Source organism: Podarcis bocagei, assembly GCF_964188305.1.
Source record: "Podarcis bocagei genome assembly, chromosome: 11".
Lineage (NCBI taxonomy): Eukaryota > Metazoa > Chordata > Lepidosauria > Squamata > Lacertidae > Podarcis > Podarcis bocagei.
Window position 1 is genome coordinate 63,708,201 of NC_138136.1, and position 19,217 is coordinate 63,727,417.

The window sequence follows — 19,217 nt, forward strand, 5'->3', positions numbered from 1 at the left end:
AAGCACGACACGGATCCTAGGGTTGTGTGTGTCATGCCCAGGCCAGCCCAGGAGATGACTCTAGGCCTGTTTGCCACTGCTGCAACCATTTGCCAATCACTGGGCAGATTTTTTTTGAGAGGGTGGCTGGGATCTGGGGCCCTGGACTTTAGTCCTGAGCTCCACACCATCACCCCACCATTCACTTACATCACGGGTAGGCAAACTAAGGCCCGGGGGCCAGATGCGGCCCAATTGCCTTCTCAATCCGGCCCACGGACTGGGAATCAGCATGTTTTTACATGAGTAGAATGTGTTCTTTTATTTAAAATGCATCTCTGGGTTATTTGTGGGGCATAGGAATTTGTTCATTCCCCCCCCCAAAAAAAAATATAGTCCAGCCCCCCACAAGGTCTGAGGGACAATGGACTGGCCCCCTGCTGAAAAAGTTTGCTGACCCCTGACTTACATCCTGAGAGCTCAGACTCATGATTGCAATGAGCTCCAAGCTGAATTGTTCTGTTTGCAGAGACCCACAAAGTCTCTTGATTGTTTTGAAGGACATTGACCCAGAAACCGACCATTATTTCACTTTGTGGTCATTTCCATTCTCATTGCCACCAGCAAAACCTGTGCCTGCACTATGTAGGATGATGATGATGACTATTATTTTATTGAATTTATTTCCCGCCCTGTACCCGGAGGTCTCAGATTGGGCTGTACACTACAGGAGGTTGTATTATATGACGCTCGGGTTCCCTTCCAACTCTATGATTCTATGAGCCTATAAAATTTAAGAGGAGCACATTCTCAGCAAAGCACCTTCAACAACACTCAGCAATCCAGCAAGCCCTCTTCATCCCTGTGTAGGACCAGAAGACTGGGCTGCAATAGCCCTGCCCATGGTGGAGTGAAAAATCCTGCTACATCCTTTTATTCTTCTCCATGAACCCCAGTGCAAGGCTGGTTCTGTGTGAATGCAGCCTCCTCCACAACCCACTTGGTGCCCTCTAAATGTGCAGGCTCATGGGAGCTGGAGCCCAGAACTTCTGGCTGGCACCAAGCGGAGGAAGTCTGCTCTGATGGAAATCATTCGATTCTCCTTGAAATGGGAGAACCATCAGATCCACTTTCCCAGTCCCTAAGCAAAGCTCTAAAGGTCACCGCATGAAGACTGACATTTCAACCATCAGACCTAATGTGCCTTGCAGAAGCCCAGAGGACTCTTGTGCCAGGATCTCTCTCCCTCCCCTTAAGGGATTTGACACATAGCAAATTTTCAGCCCTGATCTCCTCCATTCTTGTCCTCCCTCCTCCTGAAGGCAACCGCCAAACATTTCCTGCCTTTCTGCCTGATGAAACTGCCGATTCAAGAGCCTCTTAGGTGAGCCATTTCACATCTTGGCAGATTGATTTTCGGACTGCAGCAAGCTGGTGTTGGGAGCTGACTAATGCCACACAGGGCAGAGGCGACAGAGGGGAAGAAAGATGCTCTTTGGAAGTGTTGGAGGAGGAATTTCTGGGTTCCGTGGTGCTGAGTCCACACTCCCAGTCCTTGCAAGCCTGTGCCGATTTCCTGGCTGTCCACTTGGCAGACTCGGAAGTGCACAGAGAACATACATATTTATATACAACCCCCTTGACTGAGCATGAGGGAGGCCTCATTAGTGTGCATGGAGCATTATGCAGCACACACTTGATGTGGAGTTTTTCTGAGTTGTTTTTCCTGTTTCACTGCTTGTAAGCTGCCTTGATCATTTCAAAGAGAAAGATGAGTTGGAGGAAGGAAGGAAGGAAGGAAGGAAGGAAGGAAGGAAGGAAGGAAGGAAGGAAGGAGACAGCGCCCTGCCTCAACAGACGTTATGGTCATTGGGGGGAGAATATGCATTTATTTCAGTTGCTCATAATTAGGCTTAGTTACAGTAGATTTATGGGGACTTACAATATGAAAAGGGACACGGGTGGCGCTGTGGGTTAAACCACTGTGCCACTTGGGCTTCCCGATCAGAAGGTTGGCGGTTGGAAACTCCACGACGGGGTGAGCTCCCGTTGCTCGGTCCCTGGTCCTGCCAACCTAGCAGTTTGAAAGCACGTCAAAGTGCAAGTAGATAAATAGGTACCACTCTGGCGGGAAGGTAAACAGTGTTTCCATGCGCTGCTCTGATTTGCCAGAAGCGGCTTAGTCCTGCTGGCCACATGACCCAGAAGCTGTACGCCAGCTCCCTTGGCCAGTAAAGCGAGATGAGCACCACAACCCCAGAGTCGTCCGCAACTGGACCTAATGGTGAGGGGTCCCTTTACCTTTACCTTTACAATATGAAAAGTGGACTTTTAAAATTTGTTTTGCATTTCCGGAAGAACCAGAGAGTGTCTCTGTGAAAATGGTCTTACAGTTGAAATTGGAGGGCTACTGGGATCACTCTTAGAAGGCTACTGCTATCTATTGATCAATCAATCTATTGGTCCATCCATCCATCCATCCATCCATCCATCCATCCATCCATCCATCCATCCATTGCTCTATCTTACCTTTTCACCCCAAGTAAATCTTTAAAGTTGGCTAATAATGGAAGAAATATTGATGAGGGAGGATACATTCAGCTAGTATGTTACAAGTACAGCTTTCAAACCAATACTAATCACACAAACACAGTTTTCAAATCCCCAAGAACCTTAAGAAACTGCAAAGGAAATGAACCACTGAAGCAGCCTTGCTCATTTCAGTTTTCCTGGCATATTGCTGGAAAGGAAATTCCACAGTTGTTGAAACAGAAGCAGTAGATGAATTTAGAATTTTGGAGAAAGTCCCCACTCCCCAAGAGATCGTGGTTCCAGTAAGTTTGGGAGGGTGGTGAAAAAAGAGAGCTCTCAGGCAGATTTCTAGATGCACCTAATCTAAGATGTGTCGGGGCCAGTGATAGATGTATTTGTGCTTTACATTGTCTGTGGGAATTGGCACTCAAAGGAAGATTGGAGAGTTTCATCCAAAGTGATGTGGTCCTGACCCACATTCAGGCAGGATGCCTTTGGGATTTGAAAGGGGGCTGTATTGAATCTCTGGTGAAACGAGGGGGCTGCCTTGATTCCAGGAGTGGGAGCCTGGCAGAGATGCCACGTTCATTGTCCCAGAACATTCCTTCTGCAGAAAGGCAAGTTTCGCACAATTTTCTCACTAGCCAATGGACAGGCACCATTGCGCTTTATGTTTCTGCGTGCCAGCAAATCAGGTGTGCCAGTCCTCCCAGCCCACAAGCATGCAGCCAATTGGGTTTTGCTCGTGCTCAGTGAACAACCGCCATGCATCACCCCTGACAGCATCAAGCAAGAAGATGAATGAGGCTGAGCTGACCAGAAACAAATGGTGATGTTCTTGTCCGAAACAACATGGAGTAGAAACAACAAGCAGAGCTCCCGTTCGGGAGCTTTATTACAAGACAGCTCTAGGTTTTGTTGTCATAGATTGGCATGAGGTATAGATGTTCTAACTGAAACCGTCCTGGTGAAAATAAGCTGCCTTCAGCACCTAGCCTTAAAGGACCCATGTTGAACAGGCCCAAAGCCTTGACTGCTCCCTCTCTGTTGCTCCCCATATTTGGTCGAACCATTGCATAAGAACATAAGTGGGGTTGCGATGCTCATCTTGCTTTCAGACCGAGGGAGCGGGCATTTGTCCACAGACAGCTTTCTGGGTCATGTGGCCAGCAGGCTAAACCACTTCTGGCACAACGGGACACCGTGACGGAAACCAGAGCGCAAGGAAATGCCGTTTACCTTCCCCCTGCAGCAGTGTACCTCTTTATCTACTTGTACTGGCATGCTTTGGAACTGCTAGCCTGGCAGGAGCTGGGACAGAGCAACGGGAGCTCTACTCGTTGCAGGGATTCAAACTTCCGACCTTCTGATCGGCAAGCCCAAGAGGCTCAGTGGTATAGACCACAGCGCCACCCATGTTACATAAATCTAAAACAAACAAACACTTTTAGAATCTGTTCTGAATCTCCCAACCTTCAGTTTCACCGGATGCCCACGAGTTCCAGGGTTATGAGAGAAAGAGGGAAACTTCTCTCTCCCAGTTTTCTCCTGCATCCAGTATATCAACTCTTCCTCAACTTTTCTCCTAATTGTTGTTGTTGTTTAGTTGTTTAGTCATGTCCGACTCTTCGTAACCCCATGGGCCAGAGCATGCCAGGCACTCCTGTCTTCCACTGCCTCCCGCAGTTTGGTCAAACTCATGCTGGTCTCTTCGAGAACACTGTCCCACCATCTCATCCTCTGTCGTCCACTTCTCCTTGTGCCCTCCATCTTTCCCAACATCATGGTCTTTTCCAGGGAGTCTTCTCTTCTCATGAGGTGGCCAAAGTCTTGGAGCCTCAGCTTCAGGATCTGTCCTTTCAGTAAGCACTCAGGGCTGATTTTCTTCAGAATGGAGAGGTTGGATCTTCTTGCAGTCCACGGGACTCTCAAGAGTCTCCTCCAGCCCCACAATTCAAAAGCATCAATTCTTCGGCGATCAGCCTTCTTTATGGTCCAGCTCTCACTTCCATACATCACTACTGAGAAAACCATAGCTTTAACTATACAGACCTACGAAGTCCCAAACATCCCACAAACTTGACATGAGCCAACAGTGTGACGCGGCAGCTAAATAAGCCAATGCAATTCTGGGCTGCATCAATAGGAGTATAGCATCTAGATCAAGGGAAGTAATAGTGCCACTGTATTCTGCTCTGGTCAGACCTCACCTGGAGTACTGTGTCCAGTTCTGGGCACCACAGTTCAAGAAGGACACTGACAAACTGGAACGTGTCCATAGGAGGGCAACCAAAATGGTCAAAGGCCTGGAAACGATGCCTTATGAGGAACGGCTAAGGGAGCTGGGCATGTTTAGCCTGGAGAAGAGGAGGTTAAGGGGTGATATGATAGCCATGTTCAAATATATAAAAGGATGTCACATAGAGGAGGGAGAAAGGTTGTTTTCTGCTGCTCCAGAGAAGCGGACACGGAGCAATGGATCCAAACTACAAGAAAGAAGATTCCACCTAAACATTAGGAAGAACTTCCTGACAGTAACAGCTGTTTGACAGTGGAATTTGCTGCCAAGGAGTGTGGTGGAGTCTCCTTTTTTGGAGGTCTTTAAGCAGAGGCTTGACAACCATATGTCAGGAGTGCTCTGATGGTGTTTCCTGCTTGGCAGGGGGTTGGACTCGGTGGCCCTTGTGGTCTCTTCCAACTCTATGATTCTATGATTCTATGATCCCAATCTCTCTTCACAGGGGAGTCACTGAATTCCCTGTGGTCATCTTGCCTGAGCTTTTCTGAATACTTTCCCAACTCTGCCATTTCCTTCTGGAGCCACCATCTTGGCTGGGCAGAGGAATCCCAGGACCCTCATCTCCTGCACATCCTGTTCCTGGGAAGGTGTCCCATGTTTTGTGCAGGGGGGGCATCTCGGCCTCCCGTGCTCATCACCTCCATTTCCTTTCCAACTATATGAGCTCCACTTTATTCTTCGCAGTCCCTCTTCCGAACAGGAAGCCAGCCGCCAACTCGGAAGGTGTTATTATCTTCCAGGATTACCGGCTTATATGCTCCCCGGCACAAAAATCCCGCATTAAAAAGGAATGAAATGTAAAAGTGATTGCAGCATCAAGGCGGATGTGGCAGAACATGGATTGGCACAGCTTTTACTCAAAAGATGTTTCTCCCTCGGAACAAGAAACTGATTGCAATTTACCAAGCTGTGCCTTGGGATGGCAGGCAGCCTCACTTGTCAGTCTCCACTCGGAAATTGCTCCGGCAAACACCTCGGCCAGGAAAGTGATGCCCCTGAGCACCGAAGGAACAACACAGAGACTGGGAAATGGGATGGAAAACCTCAGCAGGCAGCGTCCGACAGGCATCGCCAGGCGACAGAGCCGGGCCTGGATGAGGAGTGGAGCTGGAGGGAAACTTTGGAGATTTATACTCGCCCCGCTGCGTTGCGCATTTCATGAGCAATCAAGCGGCAGGCCGGCTGCTTACTCAACCCCCCTTGCGAGAGAGACGGCTTCATAAAGCGCAACTCAGAAATGGATTTTTAGAGAACAAACAAGCAGGCGTGAGCTCGTGGCTGGAGGCTGTGGCCAAAAGGGGGTAATGTGACCTTTGGAAGAGTGGAAGGATTTGTTATTTGGACCAGGCATCGCTCAGAAGCTGCTGGTAGGGGCGGGGGGGGGGGAGAATGGGCCTTTCCTTCAGCTCTTGAAGGGAGCAGGAAGGCAATCCATCTTACAAACTCTGACCAGTGTTAGAGCTTTCTTCACTTCAGAGGATAAACCCCGCTATTACAGCCAGTGGGGTTTTCTCAATGCAACCAATTCAGCCCTCTCCTTTTGGGTTCTGCTGCTGTTGGGTCCTCCGTCCTGAGCATGCAGAGAACCCTCAGGGAGAAAACATGTCACAGAACCGTAGAACTGCCGAGATGGAAGAGTCCCCCCCAAGTATCATCTTGTCCAATCCCTTATCATACAGGAATCCCTGACAGATGTCCACCCAACTTTCCAGGAAGGAGAGTCCATCGCCTTCTGAGGGAGTCTATTCCACTGCCAAGCAGTTCTTTCGCTCAGAAAGTTCTTCCAAATGTTTCATTGGAATCTCCTTTCTTGTCATTTGAGGTCACTGGTTCATGTCCTACCCTCCAGAACAGGTTTTCTCCATCTTCCATGTGGCAGCCCTTCAGATATTTGAAGATGGCTATCTCCTCTCAGTTCAAGCTATGGTTTTCCCAGTAGTGATGTATGGAAGTGAGAGCTGGACCATAAAGGCGGCTGACTGCTGAAGAATGGATGCTTTTGAATTCTGGTGCTGGAGGAGACTCTTGAGAGTCCCATGGACTGCAAGATGATCAAACCTAACCATTCTGAAGGAAATCAGCCCTGAGTGCTCACCGGAAGGACAGATCCTGAAGCTGAGGGTCCAAGACTTTGGCCACCTCATGAGAAGAGAAGACTCCCTGGAAAAGACCCTGATGTTGGGAAAGATGGAGGGCACAAGGAGAAGGGGACGACAGAGGACGAGATGGTGGGACAGTGTTCTCGAAGCTACCAGCATGAGTTTCATCAAACTGAGGGAGGCAGTGGAAGACAGGAGTGCCTGGCGTGCTCTGGTCCAGGGGGTCACGAAGAGTCGGACACGACTAAACGACTCAACAACAACAACAACAAATCTCTTCTCAATCTCCCTTTTCCCAGGCTAAATGTATCCAATTCCCTCATCCTGGTTGTCCTCCTGTGCACATTCTATCAATATCCTTCTTAAACTATGGTACCAAAACTGGACACTGGACTCCAGGTGGGGTCTGACTGAGGCAGAATAGAGTGGCACCATTACTCCCATTGATCTGGACACATGACTTATGTTGAATCTCAGAAGGTGGTTGACTGTCCTTCCTTGGAGGTTTCTAAGCAGAGGTTTAACGGTCATCTGTTGAGGATTATTTAGTTGCAATTTCTGCATCGCAGGGGGTTGGACTAGATCCCCTTGGGTCTTTTTGAACCCCACAGTTCTGTGATTCTATGCACCAAGACACCTCCTGTAGCCACACTGATTATTACCATGTGTTTTCCACCAATGACAATTGAACACTTACTTCCCCAATGTTTCCATGTGGTCTTTGCAGAGGGATCATGTTTGTGTGAGAATGTCTCACTTTCCCCCCCTAGTAAAACCAAGTGGTTCAGCGCGTCTGTGAGCCCAAACCCTCAAGCATTAAACCATGCGGGCTTCTAAGTGAGCAACGGATAGAAGGAAAAGGATTGAAAGTACAGGCGAAGATGCCAGTTGGATATTTTATGGAAACCCATTGCTTGGTGCCAGGAGAACAGATTTCAAAATAGTATTCCTTCTGCTAGTATTTCATAAGGCGCTCATTCCCCATGTGGGAACCTCTAGCCCTCCAGATGATATTGTTATCCCCATCACCACCACCCTATCCAGGTCCATAAAAAGGTAAAGGGACCCCTGACCATTAGGTCCAGTCGTGGCTGACTCTGGGGTTGCGGCACTCATCTCGCTTTATTGGCCGAGGAAGCCAGCGTACTGCTTCCGGGTCATGTGGCCAGCATGACTAAGCCGCTTCTGGCGAACCAGAGCAGCGCACGGAAACGCCGTTTACCTTCCCGCCAGAGCGGTACCTATTTACCGTATCTACTTGCACTTTGACGTGCTTTCGAACTGCTAGGTTGGCAGCAGTAGGGACCGAGGAATGGGAGCTCACCCCGTCGGCATGGATTCGAACCGCCAACCTTCTGATCGGCAAGTCCTAGGCTCTGTGGTTTAACCCACAGCACACCCGCGTCCCTTCCCAGGTCCATAGACCAAATCAAAACTGATTGTGATTGAGCTTTTTAAGCCGAGGTTGGGTGGTCCTTCCTCAGGGATTCTCTGTGATTCCTGCATTGCTAAATAACCCTTAGGGACCAATTCCAATATTATGAGTCTATGCATAACCTTTTCCCAGTGCTTATTGGAGTCAGGGGCGGGTGGCAGGGGGCAAAAAACCCCTTTCCAATGGTACCCTGTAATGATGTGCCTGCAGAGCTCCAGCCACGGCTTTGATCTCTTTGAGTTTCGCATCCAAACGCAAGATAATGATGCCTATATAAGGAAGCCCCCTTTGACAGTGGTGGATGCCAACAGCATCAAAGCAGGTGGCTTGAGCCTTGCACAAATAAACAGGCAGCTGCACTCTGGGCAAGACAAAACTCAGATCTCCTGCGTTGTTTACACTGGCTAGGAACACAAAACGTGGAGTAAACAGTCCTGGTCCCGCTCATCTTTGCAGAACCACCAAATGTCTTTGCAAGGTCCCTTCTGGCAGCGAGCTGCTTCTGCATCTGCTCTCCAGTCATGACTCCGGTGGCCGGGGAAAAAGCAGAGACCACCAGCAACAGTCTCTGCTTCAACTAAACCAGGGGTAGGCAACCTAAGGGGTAGGATGTGGCCCAATCGCCTTCTCAATCTGGCCTGCGGATGGTCCGGGAATCAGCGTGTTTTTACACGAGTAGAATGTGTGCTTTTATTTAAAATGCATCTCTGGGTTATTTGTGGGGCATAGGAATTCGTTCACCCCCCCCCAAAAAAAAATATATAGTCTGGCCCACCACATGGTCTGAGGGACAGTGAACCGGCCAATGGCTGAAAAAGGTTGCTGACCCTTGAACTAAACACATGTGAACAGAAGATGGATCTTTTTCCTTTCAGTTGTCGCTCTGGCCTTTTGGGAACCAGATCCTCCACTGGAGTGCGTGGGAACATCCAGAAAGGGGCAACCACTATTATTATTATTATTATTATTATTATTATTATTATTATTATTATTATTATTATTATTATTACGCCACCCATGTGGCTTGGTTTCCCCAGCCACTCTGGGCAGCTCCCAAGAGAATATTAAAAACACGATAAAACATCAGAAATCAAAAACTTCCCTAATCGTGATCAAGAGCAACTCCGCTATGTGGGAAAAACTATGTCTGGGACTTATTTAGCTCAGAAAAAGGGCAAGCAAGTCAGGTGGGAAGAGGCGGGTAAAATTCTGCATGCTGCAGACAGGGATAGGTAGGTAAGCGATTCTTCCTTTTCCCTAGAGCCATCAAGTGAAGCTGATTGTTGGAATATTCAGGGCAGATAAAAGAAGGTATTCTGTCACACAGTGCCTGGTGAAACTGTGGAACTCCCTTCCACAGTAGGCAGTGGTGCTTCTGAATCCCAGTTGCTGGAAACCACAGGAGGGGAGGGGAGAGGGCTTGAATCCCGCTTGTTGGTATCGCACAAGTTGGTCAATGTGAAAACAGGATGCTGGAATAGATGAGCAATTGGCCTGATCCAGAAGACTCTTCTTATGTTCTTATGAATTGCAGTTTTGCGAGGGGGTCCCTACCAACTCTCAGCACCGTTAACAAGTCCCCAGCATTCTTTGGGGGAAGCCATGGCTGTTAAAATGCTTCCACTGCATGGCTTGGGAGTCTCCTCACTATAATAATAATAATAATAATAATAATAATAATAATAATAATAATAATAATAATAATAATAATAATAATAATAATATTTATACCCCGCCCATCTGACTGGGTCTCCCCAGCCACTCTGGGCGGCTTCCAACCAAATATCAAAAACAATACAGCATCAGACATTAAAACGTTTCCTAAACAGGGTGTCTTTTAAAAGTAAAATAGTTGTTTATTGACATCTGCTGGGAGGGCGTTCCACAGGGCAGGCACCACCACCGAGAAGGCCCTCTGCCTGGTTTCCTGTAACCTCACTTCTCGCAGGGAGGGAACTGCCAGAAGACCCTCAGTGCTGGATCTCAGTGTCTGGGCTGGATGATGGGGGTGGAGATGCTCCTTCAGGTATACAGGACTGAGGCCGTTTAGGGCTTTCAAGGTCAGCATCAACATTTTGAATTGTGCTCAGAAACGTACTGGGAGCCAATGCAGATCTTTCAGGACCAGTGTTATATGGTCTCGGTGGCCGCTCCCAGTCACCAGTCTAGCTGCTGCATTCTGGATTAGTTGTAGTTTCCGGGTCACCTTCAAAGGTAGCCCTATGTAGAGCACATGGCAGTAGTCTAAGCGAGAGATAACTGTTAGGGAGCAGGCTTTGTGAGTCAGAGTCTGCGCATGTCCTGTTCACAGGATGTTTCTGTTTTTGTTGTGTCTTTGCTTTCTTCTCTTTCTGTCTGGAGACACTGATGAAGGTAGTCATTTCTTTCTTTGTTCTGATCAACGCTGAATAAAGCTTGTAAATAATGCTCTCCAGAGTGCGACTTTTGGCTGTGCATTATCTGCTGACAGAGTGTGCATGAGCTCTAGATGTTGGGATATTTTCTAGAAACTCATGTCGCTAATCGATGATACTGCGTGCCTACGGGAGATTGATGGATCGTCCGGCAAATGGCTTGGGGCCATGATGGTCTTTATCTCCCTGGCAGTATCCCAACAACAACTAGAGCATGCACCACTCTGGTGAGACAGTCTGCGGGCAGGGAGGGTCTCATCCTGCGTACCAGATGGAGCTGGTAAACAGCTGCCCTGGATACAGATTTGACCTGTGCCTCCATGGACAGCTGTGAGTCCAGAATGAATCCCAGACTGCGCACTTGGTCCTTCAGGGGCACAGTTGCCCCATTCAGGACCAGGGAGTCCCCCACACCTGCCTGCCTCCTGTCCCCCCAAAACAGTACTTCTGTCTTGTCAGGATTCAACCTCAATCCATTAGCCGCCATCCATCCTCCAACTGCCTCCAGGCGGACTGAGAGATTTATTCACATGAGCAGAATGCTTCTGGAAGAAGCCTATCCTCGTCCTCATCATCCTCATAGCACCATCCACGTACCTGGTACTTTGCAAAGGGTGCCAAGGCAGGTGCCTACCATCATGGACAACAGAGGAAGGGGAGTTAAATGGGGAGAGGAGAGGGCAGGAGAAGGAGAATATGTGATTATATCAATTGCATGAACCACAACTCTGCACTTAGGCTCAATTTACCAGGGCACGGGGCCAAGGGGCTGTGCCAAGGCCTTTGCAGAAGAGCAATGGAGAGCCCTGCTTATTCCCTTTCCGTTTCGGTTGCCCAGATCAGCGCCAGCCTGTGACCATGATCCGAAGCATTTCACAACAGCCTGAGGATCCTCCCACCCCATTTATACGGAGGAGAGGGCTCCTCATCAGCCGCCTGGCGCTGCCAACGGAGCCAGATGCTCTGATTCATCAGGCAATCCCTGCAGAAGGGAAACTCAATAAAGCAGGAAAAGGCTGTATTTACAGCAAAGCGAGGAGCCGCACGCCTCATACTGATCAGCCACCAGGCTCCCGGCCCCCGTGCCAAACTCCTCGTCCCAGTGCAAGAATCTCTGGGTCCACATAGAAATGTTTTTGTTGTTCCTTTTGTGGGAAAAGTCAGGAGAGCACTGGGCTGGCGCAGCTCTCTCCAACAGCTTTGTGCTTGGTCTTTCCGACACGCAATCCTGCTAGACTTCCTTGTGCCAGTGGCGCTGGAGTGCATAATTGCACCAGTTTAAGATGGAGCCAGTCTATTTCTCGGATGCTCCAATGGGTAGGATTGGTTTTGCTTGGCATCTGAAGGGGCTGCCGGATTTATAATACAGTGGTACCTCGGGTTACATATGCTTCAGGTTACAGACTCCGCTAACCCAGAAATAGTACCTCGGGTTAAGAACTTTGCTTCAGGATGAGAACAGAAATCGCACGGCGGCAGTAGGAGGCCCCATTAGCTAAAGTGGTGCTTCAGCTTAAGAACAGTTTCAGGTTAAGAACGGACCTCTGGAATGAATTAACCAATCTAGCTGCTGCATTCTGGATTAATTGCAGTGCCCAAGTCACTTTGAAAGGTAACCCCACATAGAGCGCATTGCAGTAGTCCAAGCGGGAGATAACTAGAGCATGCACCACTCTGGTGAGACAGTCTGCGGGAGGTAGGGTCTCATCCTGCATACCAAGATGGAGCTGGTAAACAGCTGCCCTAGACACAGAATTAACCTGCGCCTCCATGGACAGCTGTGAGTCCGAAATGACTCCCAGGCTGCGGACCTGGTCCTTCAGGGGCACAGTTGCCCCATTCAGGACCAGGGAGTCCTCCACACCTGCCCGTCTCCTGTCCCCCAAGAATGGTATTTCTGTCTTGTCAGGATTCAACCTCAATCCATTAGCCGACATCCATCCCCCATTAAGTACTTAACCCGAGGTACCACTGTAATAAATAATAATAATAATAATAATTTATTATTTATACACCACCCATCTGGCTGGGTTTCCCCAGCCACTCTATGTGGCTTCCAACTGAATATCAAAAACAATACAGCGTCAGACATTAAAAACTTCCCTAAACAGGGCTGCCTTCATTTGTCTTTTAAAAGTAAAATAGTTGTTTATTGCATTAACATTTGCTGGGAGGGCGTTTCACAGGGCAGGCGATACCACCAAGAAGGCCCTCTGCCTGGTTCCCTGTAACCTCACTTCTCACAGGGAGGGAACCGCCAGAAGGCCCTTGGCTCTGGACCTCAGTGTCTGGGCAGAACAATGGAGGTGGAGAAGCTCCTTCAGGTCTACTGGGCTGAGGCTGTTTAGGGCTTTAAAGGTCAACACCAACGCTTTGAATTGTGCTCGGAAACGTACTGGGAGCCAGTGTAGGTCTTTGTATAGCAGCCCCCGGTTGCATCAAGGTCAGAGGCAATGACGCTTCTGAAAACCCGTCAGTGGGAGCCAATGGATTCAAGTTACAAGAAAGGAGATTCTGACTCTACATCAGGAAGAACGTTCTGACAGGAAGAGTTGTTCAACAGTGGAACCGTCATCCTCAGGAGGTGGTGGACTCTCCTTCCTTGTGGGTTTTTCAGCAGAGGTTGGGTGGTCATCTGTCCTGGATGGCTTAGCTGAGATTCCTGCATTGCAGGGGGTTGGACTAAGATCAGCCCAAGGGGCATCTTCCAGCTCTACCATTCTGTGATTCTATGGAACCTCAGGAGGGGAGGGTGCTCTTGTACACTGCCTGGGGCTCCAATTATGCAGCTCATAGTTAAACTATGGAACTCTGTCCCCCAGGAGGCTGTGATGGCCACCAAGCTGGATGACTTCAAAAGAGGATTGGTCAAACTCTTGGAGGAGAGGACTATTGATGGCTGCTAGCTCCAGTGGCCTTATCGTTAAAGCTCTGGTTTTCCCAGTAGTGATGTACGGAAGTGAGAGCTGGACCATAAAGAAGGCTGATCGCCGAAGAATTGATGCTTTTGAATTATGGTGCTGGAGGAGACTCTTGAGAGTCCCGTGGACTGCAAGAAGATCAAACCTATCCATTCTGAAGGAAATCAGCCCTGAGTGCTCACTGGAAGGACAGATCCTGAAGCTGAGGCTCCAATACTTTGGCCACCTCATGAGAAGAGAAGACTCCCTGGAAAAGACCCTGATGTTGGGAAAGATGGAGGGCACAAGGAGAAGGGGACGATGGAGGACGAGGTGGTTGGATGGTGTTCTCGAAGCTACCAGCATGAGTTTGACCAAACTGTGGGAGGCAGTGGAAGACAGGAGTGCCTGGCGTGCTCTGGTCCCAGGGGGTCACGAAGAGTCGGACACGACTAAACAACAAAACAACAACAAGCCCCAGTGGCCATGCACTTCCTCCAAAGTTGGAGGCAGAGATGCTTCTGGGTACCAAGTCCAAGTCCAGTATTCTAACCACTGCATCCCACTGGCATATTTTCGGAGCACATTTGGTTCATGCATGCTGGTGGGCTTTGCTGGGCTACATCAGCTCTCACCAACACTGGTGCCTTCCAGATGTTCTGGGCTACAACTCCCATCATCCCCAGCTAGCATGATGTATGGGGATTCTCCCCTAAAACATCTGGAGCCCATCAGGTTGGGGAAGGCTCCCCCAAACGAAAGGCAACATTTTATGAATATATCTCCTACCAATATTTCCTGTTTCATCTCATGTTTCTCTGGCCCAACGTTGGCCTTCCAGAGGTGAACATGATGCCCCCTTCTTATTTTGCAATCCTGTGACCTTGGACACTGTCTTTGTCCCCTTCCTGCTGGCCTTCTCCTCCCTCCAGCATCACTTTTTCTCCAGACTGTGTTTTGATTCTGTTTCTCAGACAGTCATTATGATTATAGAGAGAGTGGTGGCGGCAGGGAGGGGGTCATTATTCCTAGCAGGCTTGGGATGAAGAGATCACCACAGAGACCTTTCGGCCAATCGAGAGGTTGATAACAGCCTTCCCCGGCCAAAGCAAGAGATAGGAAAATGTTCATAATCAAGCACTTGGAACTGTGTAGTCTGTGTGAACAGGCCATGGGATTAGTTGGCAGCCTCAGACATTTATAGCACCCACTGCCATCCTGGCATTTGAAACATCTCAGCCAGGTCTTGAGCTAATGGTGTCCTCTAACAATGACACTATTTTGAATGGCAGCTGCATGCTGGTTCAGGAAAGTGGGGAGATGGAAGGTGGATATTGAAAAGCTGGAAGGTGTCACAGTCTGGTTCACAGGTGATTGAAGTCCCGGCTGGGGATGTTGGGACTGGGGGCAAGATGGTTGGGTAGGAGCAGGAATGGGAGTCCAGAAGCCAGGAGTCAGGAAGCCAAGAGTCCGAGGGTCAGAGAGCCAGGAGTCAAGAAGCCAAGGGTCCGAGGGTCAGGAAGCAAGGAATATCATACATACATCACAGAAAGGAGGGGGTTGAGGGAGGGGTTGTGGTGGTAACCTGAGTGTCCTGTCACCTGGCTGGTTCCCCCTTTCCCCCTCCCCATGAGTACTTTCCAGGTGACAGAGGGGAGTTTGCAGTTTCCTGCCCCCAGAGGGAAAATCTGATTATTGTCCTTTGTTCCAGTCCATGCTGAATCCACTCCCATATGCAAGTTCTTTGTGATCTTGATGGTCTTCTGTCTAGGACCATCAGGGTTGGCATAGCAACTGGGCAGGGCTCCTGTGGATGTGCTGGGATGGTGAAGGGATTATGCCTGCCCTGTATCAAACCTTCCCCATTTTGTAGTCCTTCCTTCATGGAGTAAAATAAAAGTGGAACAGTGCAAATCCGATGTATGGTTGATGTTCTATGAATTTATAACAGAAGTGTAGCATATGTAGTGTGTGTGTGTGGTGTGTGTGTGTGTGTGTGTGTGTGTGTGTGTGTGTGTGTGTGTGAAGTTTGTACAAACTGAATGATTGGGGGTGGGGTTTCCTGCTACACTTCCTTGGAGGTTTTTCCACAGAGGTTGGAGGGTCATCTGTTAGGAGGTTGCAACAGGTGACCCTTGGGGGGAGTTCCTTCTAGAACAGCCTTTCTCAACCTGTGGGTCCCCAGATGATGTTGAACTGCAACTCCCTTCACCCCTAGCTAGGAAGGCCAGAGCTCAGAGATGATGGGAGTTGTAGTCCAACAACATCTGGGGACCCACAGGTGGAGAACTGCTGTTCTAGAAGTATATGAGCCACAATTAATAGAATCATAGAATTTTAGACTTGGAAGGGACCCCAGTGGTCATCTAGTCCAACCCTCCTCAGTACAGGAATTTCAGCTAAAGCATCCCTGACAAATGACCACCCAATCTCTGCTTAAAAACCTTCAAGGAAGGAGACTCCACCACCTTCTGAGGGAGTCTGTTCCACCACTGAACAGCTTTTACCACCAGAAAGTTCTTCTTAATGTCCAATCAGAATCTCCTTTCTTGTTATTTGAATCCATTGGTTTGGGTCTTGTTCTCTGGAGAAGCAGAAAAGAAGCTTTTTCCATCTTCCACGTGACAACCCTTCAGCTATCTGAAGATGGCCACCCTATCACTTCTCAGTCTTCTCTTCTCCAGGCTAAACATAACCAACTCAGTCCCTCAACTCCCTCAAAATGCTTGAATTGTCACTCCCAAGCCTCTGGGATCTAGGCAGGAAAGAAATCTAGAGAAATAAATATGTTAGGAGATGAAATATTTTGACATGAGTCTGCAGATCTATATTCTGCGCACAACAAGTGGGACTTTTCTGACACCCCAGCATACCATCACTTTCATGGCAGGAATGCTGATCTGAATGAAATGTTGGTGGGGGAGAGATATAATTTAAGAGCATTTCAGCCACGGATCCCTCCTTCTTGTCGGGATTTTTACAGAAACATTTGGACAGGCATCTCCTTATGGTGTTGCTTTGGGTATAGGATGAGATGACTTGCACGTTCCCTCGCCGCTTGGGTTCTGCAGCATCTTCTCTTCTCCTGCTGGCCTGCCTATTATTCTGAATCGTGTCTATTCCCCTTGTCAGTGTAAAATGTCCCTCAGATTCTTTCCTCAGTCGTCTTTCTCTGCAGCCCTTGTGTGTGCCAGGTGAGGATGCTGCAAACTTTTAAACTTGAAGTCTCCCTTTTCTTGCTCAGAATCCACATCAAGATGCAAAGCCAGGTGAACCTGGGGGGGAATCGCCCCCCTCTCCTTCCTAACTTCTCCACAGAATCATAGAATCATAGAGTTGGAAGAGACCCCAAGGGCCATCGAGTCCAACCCCCTGCCAAGCAGGAAACACCATCAGAGCACTCCTGACATATGGTTGTCAAGCCTCTGCTTAAAGACCTCCAAAGTAGGAGACTCCACCACACTCCTTGGCAGCAAATTCCACTGTCAAACAGCTCTTACTGTCAGGAAGTTCTTCCTAATGTTTAGGTGGAATCTTCTTTCTTGTAGTTTGGATCCATTGCTCCGTGTCCGCTTCTCTGGAGCAGCAGAAAACAACCTTTCTCCCTCCTCTATGTGACATCCTTTTATAGATTTGAACATGGCTATCATATCACCCCTTAACCTCCTCTTCTCCAGGCTAAACATGCCCAGCTCCCTTAGCCGTTCCTCATAAGGCATCGTTTCCAGGCCTTTGACCATTTTGGTTGCCCTCCTCTGGACACGTTCCAGTTTGTCAGTGTCCTTCTTGAACTGTGGTGCCCAGAACTGGACACAGTACTCCAGGTGAGGTCTGACCAGAGCAGAATACAGTGGCACTATTACTTCCCTTGATCTAGATGCTCAAGAACGATTAGATGCTCAAGAAGCACAGAACGATTGAAAGGGGGGAAATAACCCAGGATTGGACCCCCAAGGCTTAGCCATCAATGATTTGACAAGGAGTCTACAATGCCCGGTTCAGTGGTTGTGCAGGGAGAAGTGTCAATCTTAAGAAGATAAGAAGAGCCTGCAGGATCAGGCCAATGGCCCATCTAGTCCTGGGAAGTCAGGAAGCAGGATTCAGGCACAAGAGCATCTTCCCCGCCTGTGGTCTCAGCAACTGCTGTTATTATTATTATTATTCCTTGATGGGGACTCAAGATTTCTTACAAAGTAAAATCAGCTAAAAACAGAAAGAAAGAATCGTTATAAAACAATTAGAAGGTTAAAACTGTGTGTGTGTGTGTGTGTGTGTCTGTGTCTGTGTCTGAGTGTGTGTCTGTATAGTTAAGGGTATGGTTTTCCCAGTAGTGATGTATGGAAGTGAGAGCTGGACCATAAAGAAGGCTGATCGCCAAAGAATGGATGCTTTTGAATTCTGGTGCTGGAGGAGACTCTGGAGAGTCCCATGGACTGCAAGAAGATCCAACCTCTCCATTCTGAAAGAAATCAGCCCTGAGTGCTCACTGGAAAGACAGATCCTGAAGCTGAGGCTCCAAGACTTTGGCCACCTCATGAGAAGAGAAGACTCCCTGGAAAAGACCCTGATGTTAGGAAAGATGGAGGGCACAAGGAGAAGGGGACGACAGAGGACGAGATGGTGGGACAGTGTTCTTGAGGCTACTAACATGAGTTTGACCAATCTGCGGGAGGCAGTGGAAGACAGGAGTGCTCTGGTCCATGGGGTCACGAAGAGTCAGACACAACTAAACGACTAAACAACAATGGTGTGTGTGTCACATGCACAGAAGCAGTGAAACACAACCCGCACATGCGCAGACATGCCGCTGCGGGTTGCATTCTTTTCATGTTGCGAACGGGCCTCCGGAACGGATCCCATTCGCAACCAGAGGTACCACTGTACATTTCTGGATAAAAATTGTAGTCAGACCCGTGTCTTCTTTTGGTGATGCACGACAAGTCACCCTCTGCTTTCGCAAACTGCCCTTTGCTTTCCGAAAAGGCACAGTGATCACATCCCCAACACCTCCTCCTCTCCTATATTCCAGGTGCTCCTGCTGCTGCTGGTGCTTTTTCGTGGCTTTCAAGCCTTCGCCTTCGCCGGGGCTTGCAGCTTGCTTGTTATCAGATGAAATTGCACACTGAGCCTTCCTAAACCTCCACTTCCTGCCCCAGCGAAGAGGCGCGGAGGAGGAACGAATGAAGCCGTCCTTATCCGCTGCTCAACGGGGTGCCCATTGCTTAAGCGGCGGCTCTCCGAAGATGCCCACTGTGCTTAACATGGTGACAGTCTGAAGAGCTCCCTGCAAGGATTAAGCCTGTTGTCTGGAGCGGAGAGCTGCGGTTTTCAGCTCCCTTTTGGAAATGAGGACATTACATGGGAGTTAACAGCTTGTTTTGAAGGAGCGTCTGTTGTACTGGAACATGACAAGATAACCCCATTTAGATGCTTGGAAATTTTATGATTCAACCCATGTTCTTGGCTTCCGAAAGCAGAGCCCGGGGGCCTCAGCGGCTAATTTTAGATGTTATGAGCCTGGCTTCACACAAGCTGGCTGGCTTCAGTGAGAGCATCATG

At 48.8% G+C, this 19,217-nt stretch overlaps 1 long non-coding RNA gene across 2 annotated transcripts in view; it reads left to right on the top strand.

The window, feature by feature from the left end:
• Window positions 1–19,217, top strand: part of LOC308597418 — a 353,964-nt gene that overhangs the window by 65,763 nt on the left and 268,984 nt on the right. Inside the window, exon 2 of one of the 2 annotated variants that reach the window (XR_014012962.1) lies at window positions 15,208–15,638. This is a non-coding gene — a long non-coding RNA (uncharacterized lncRNA). The remainder of the gene's footprint in view (window positions 1–15,207; window positions 15,639–19,217) is intronic. The other variant, XR_014012963.1, reaches the window with a different exon arrangement.